Source organism: Nannospalax galili, unplaced genomic scaffold, assembly GCF_000622305.1.
Source record: "Nannospalax galili isolate Female #2095 unplaced genomic scaffold, S.galili_v1.0 scaffold1059, whole genome shotgun sequence".
Lineage (NCBI taxonomy): Eukaryota > Metazoa > Chordata > Mammalia > Rodentia > Spalacidae > Nannospalax > Nannospalax galili.
In genome coordinates this window covers 140746-146164 of record NW_008342405.1, presented here as the reverse complement: position 1 = coordinate 146164, position 5419 = coordinate 140746, and the positions used below count along the sequence as shown (strand labels likewise).

The 5419-nt window shown below is 40.3% G+C and overlaps 1 non-coding gene across 1 annotated transcript; it reads left to right on the top strand.

Annotated features, from left to right (window-relative positions):
- Positions 1-2152: 2152 nt before the first annotated feature.
- Positions 2153-2225, top strand: Trnav-aac. Its single transcript has one exon. It is a non-coding gene; the product is annotated as a tRNA-Val (tRNA).
- Positions 2226-5419: the final 3194 nt, after the last annotated feature.

Genomic DNA, 5419 nt, shown 5'->3' with positions numbered 1-5419 from the left:
AACTACGCTCATGACTCCTAGTGCTCCTACTATGAAAAGAAAAGGTAAAATTAAACTTGTGAAAGTGATTGCTCCTACTGTTGTTACACTAGATATTTGTAATAATCATATGTCATACCATTTGTGTGATCTTATTTTTGCCCTGACATCATTCCCCTTTCCTCTGTGTGTATATATATCCATGTGTTTGCCTGTGGAGACTGAGGTTAGTGTCAAGTTTCCACCTCAATTTCTCTCTACCCTATTTTTTATTTTTATTTTATGCATATGAGTATGTATGTAAGTGTACTCATGTCAGGCAGTGGGTATCCATGGAGGTCAGAAGAAGGCATTGGATTCCCCTGGAACTGGAGTTATAGACAGTTGTTAGCCTCCATATGGGTGCTGGGAATTGAACCCAGGTCCTCTGTAAGAGCAACCAGTGCTCTTAACTGCCGAGCCACCTCTTCAGCCTCTCCACCTTATTTTTTGAGAAAAGGTTTCCTCACTAAATCAAGTCTTAAAAATCTTCCTGTCTCTGCCTCCCCAGTGCTGGGATTATGGGCATGTGTTGCCATGCACAACTTTTCATGTGGGTTCTGGAGTTCTGAATTTGTGTAACAAGGAGTCTACTAACTGAGCCATACCCCAGCCCCTCATTCCCCTTTCTTGAACTAAGAAACCTAAGGGTCTTTTTGCTAGTCCCCCTCCTTCACAGCCTGTACTGTAACCTCCAATCAGTTCTCATCAACTCTGTCAACAAATGCAAGTTATATTTATTCCTTTATAGGTCCTGCCAGGTCTTATTTTCTACCTAGTCTCCAGGTAGTAGTGTAGTTCTATCTGATTTATTTAATTTTATTGCTCTTAATCTATTTTGTAAATGTGGATGGAATATTTTAAAATTTAAAAATTCACAATTTATTACACTCTTATAATTCATTGTCACCAGGCTTCATGGTGCATACCTGTACTCCCAACACTCAGGGAGCTGAGTCAGGAGGATAGTGAGTTTGAGGCCAGTCTGTACTATACAACAACACACACAGACACACATTAGATATAATGTCCTATTTAATTTGACTTCTGTTTACCTTCCCGGGTTAAGTTGGTTTCTCTCCTACCTGCATTCTCTGTGCTGCCTAACCAGCCTAGTTTCTTTGCTCAGAACTTGTGTGTAGACTTACTCCAGGGGTCTTTGACTTGCTCTTCCCACTGTCTACACTTCCTGCTACAGTATCCCAGGGCTGGTTTCTTCTCACCCTTTAGATTTCACTGAGAGATCTTTCCTAACGATCTGATTCAGGCAGATTTTCACTCCTGTTGTTTTAATAGTTCTAATTTCCTTTATGGTGCTGTTGATTATTTTAAATTACATTTGTGCCCATTTTCATAGATGCCCACTTTCTGTCTTTCTACTTATGTTTTCAAAGGTTAGGGACTTGGTCTATTCTGGTCAACTCAAGGCTTAGTTCATAGAAGGTGCTCAAGTATTTATCAAATACATGGGGGAAGAGGTGAATTATACTTACTTCACACATTTATTAATGTCATCTTTTGCTCATGAGCCACATTAGATTTTAGATTAGAATGTCTTTTGGGGGGGGATCTTTTTGAGACAGGGTCTCCCTGTAGCCCCAGCTGTCCTGGAACTCACTATGTAGACCAGGCTGGCCTTGAACTCACAGAGATCCGCCTGCCTCTGCCTCCTGAGTGCTGGGATTAAAGGCTTGTGCCACCACACCCTGCTAGAACATCTTTTCTTATACTTGATTTAAGAACTGATTTTTCAACTGAGTGTAATGGAGCACATTTATAAGCTCATCTCTTAGAAGGCAGAAGCATTTGGATCTCTATAGCTCTGTAGCCCTTCTGATCTGCATAAATAAAGAGTTCCAGGTCAGCCAGGGCTGCATAGTGAGCCCTGTCCCAACAACAACAACAAACCACCATAATTTTTAAAGCCTTATATATGTCATATGAATGCTAGTATAGTTTTATTAATTTCTAGTCTGTTATTTTAGTCTATTTAATTTTTATTTCTATTTTATTTCATTAATTTCTAGTTCTAAATTCTAGTTTTATTAATTTTTGTAAAAAGTAAATATTGTGGTTCTTTTTTAAAGTAGTATTTTGGATAGGATTATCCTGTCTCAAAAAACAAAAAATAGCTGGGGTTGTAGCTCAGATTGTAGAGCACTTGCCTAACATGCATGAAGCCCTGGGTTCAATCCCCAGCAACCTCATAAACCAGGCATGGTAGTGCATGCTTGTAATCCTAGAACTCTGGAGGTGGAGGCAGGAGGATCAGGTGTTCAGGGTCATTCTTGTCTATATAACAAGTTCAAGGTCAACCTGAACTATAGGAGAGCCTGATGCAAAAACAAAACAACAAAAACAAAAAACAAAGCATTAAGCCAAAAAGCAAAAGCAGTAGTTTGGAAATCCAGTTATAAATTTTGTAGTCATCCTTCTCATATTCTCATATGACTGTTACACTTTCTCCTTGTTAACCCAAATTTTTAAGTTGTGTTAAAAAGCAGTTCCTAAGTTGGGTTGTGGTAGCTCATACATGTAATTATAGCAATTGAGAGATTGAGGCAGGAAGATTGTCAAAAGTTTGAGGCCAGCCTGAATTACAGAGTGAGACCTTCCTAAAAAATATAAAACAGGGGCTAGAGAGGTGGCTCAGTGGTTAAGAAGTTAAGAACACTGATTGTTCTTGCAGAAGACCTGGGTTCAAATCCCAGGGCCCACATGGCAGCTAACAACCATCTGTAACTCCAGTTCCAAAGGATCCAACAGTCTCACCTGTCCTCCGCAGGCCTTGCATGACACGGGTGCACTTACCTACGTTCACTTACCTACACATGCACTTACCTGCATACATACATTTTATTGTTGTTGTTGTGTTTATATATATATATATATATATAAATGTATCAAGCTGGGTATAGTTGTGCACGCCTTTAATTCCAGCACTTGGGAGGCAGAAGCAGGTAGATCTCTGTGAGTTCAGAGCCAGCCTAATCTACATAGTGAGTTCCAGCCAGCTGGGGCTACAGGAAGACCCTGTCTCAGAAAAAAACAAACAAACAAAAAAAAAAACAAAAAAACAACAAACAAACAAAAAAACAAAAAACAAAACCACACACCAAAAAGCAGTTTCTGTTTTATGTCATCCAGTGATCATCTTCCAAAATACTCTTGACCTCCTACGTTAAGATTGCCAGTTGAAACTTCACTACTGCATTTCTTTCCCTTGTGCAAAAAAGAGATAGTTTTGTTTTGTTGTTGTTGTTTTATTTTTGTTCTGGTTTGCTTTCTGTTGCTGTGACCATAACCAACTTGGGGGAAAAGGTTTGTTTTTTCTTAGACTTCTATCACTGAGGAAAGTCAGGGCAGAACTCAAGCAGGAGCAGAGGCAGGGACCAGGGAGGAAAGTTGCCCATTGGCTTGCTCACTAGCTCACTTACACTCTCACTGGTTCATGCTCAGATACATACACACACACACACACACACACACACACACACACACACACACACCCATCCATACCCATGCAGTATTCTTGGTAGCCAGAAGACATGTCAGATCCCCTAGAACTAGAGTTACAGATGGTTGTTAGCTGTCATGTGGGTGCTGAGAACCAAACCCTGGGTTCATTACTAGAGTAGCCAGTACTCTCAACTGCTGAGCCATCTCTCTGGCCCCTCAGCTAGCTTTCTTATACAGCCCAGACCCACCTGTCTAGGGATGTGTATTGCCCACAGTGGGCTGGACCCTCCTACAATTAGCAATCAAGAAAATGTCCCATAGACATGCCCACTGGCACATCTGACTGAAGAAATCCCTTGCTGAAGTTCCTTCTTCCCAGATGACTGTAGTTTGTACTGAATAAACAATAAATACTAACTTCTTGGGGGTTTTGTTTGATTTTGGTTTGGTGTTTTTTGTTTTGTTGTTTGTTCATTTTTTGTTTGTTTGTTTGTTTTTGAGACAGGGTTTTGCTCTGTAGCTCTGGCTGGCCTTGAATTCTATAGAGATCAACCTGCTTCTTCCTCTTGAGTACTGGGATTAAAGGAGTGCACCATCACACCTCATTTTTTTTTTCCTTTGGTCTTTTTGAGACAGGGTCTCCCTGTAGCTTCAGCTGTCCTGGAACTCACTATGTAGACCAGGCTGGCCTTGAACTCACAGAGATCCGCCTGCTTCTGCCGCCCAAGTGCTGGGATTAAAGGCGTGCGCCACCAAGCCGTTGTCTTACTGCAAATAAAGAAGGGTGCAGCAATCCAGATCAAAAGTACAGGGTTATCCTAACCAGTAACTGCCATTTGTTTTCCTTTGAAAATGGCAAATTCTTCTTGGGACCATCCTTGTAGTGGTTCCAACATGATTCACAGAGGTTGTGAATCTCCAGATGCTCTGCCCAACATTGTTAGAAACGCTGCAAAAGGTACAGAGAAGGAAGGGCAGGCGAGATGTATCATAACAAGTCCGCCTTTTTATGTCACCGTGTTCTTTGGTGCATTTTGTTAAAAAAATTCCTGAGTGGAGTTAAATCATTTGTGCTTTGATAAAATATTGTATCTGAAAAAAAATTAGCGAGTGGTAGAGAGACAGAGAGGAAGAAAGGAGGGGGGAGAGAGAATGAATATGAATGAATGAATGAATGAAGAGACTGATAATTCTTCAGGATTCCAAACAGAAAAGTAAACTACATACAGGGGGGAATGGTGAAGCTGGCCTCAGACCTTTCCATAGCAACATTCAGTATCAGCAGCAACTTTCAAGGGAGCAGCATGTGGAAGGCTGTAAGTATTTTACCCAGTCAAGATGTCATTCACCTGTAAAGCTTCTTAGTCACCTGCAGGCCTTCTTAGTCATAAGGGAGCTCAAATACTGGAATGTGTATGAGAGCTGCCTTTAAACACCACTTGAGCAGGCCATGGTGGTCCATGCCTGTAATCTGAGCACATGGAAGGCTCAGGTAAAGAAGACTGTAAATTCAAAGCCATGTGTGGGCTACGTAGTGAGATTGCCTCCAAAACAAAATACCACTTGACAGTGAAATCAAAACAATAAAGAATTGAAGAAGTCGTCATAGTAGGACTGTGATGAGATTGCTTCAGCTTACACACAGATTTTACTAAATCACAATAGAATTACAGTTCCCGGTGGAACATGAACACATGAACATGGACAGTATGTAAACTGTGTACCAAAAAACGGAGGAAGAAATGGGATTGAATGCAGATGCTGAAGTTCTCAACTTTGAAAGCAGGAAGCTAATAGATTCTAAAATTAAATAGCATATGATTTTGAAACATCAGTGAGTTATTTTGTTAATAAAAGAATTCAATAAGCCAATAAATAGTAATTATCACTTAGGAACTACTACTTAAAACTTAAACCAAAATAATTGTCATGTGTTCTTTAA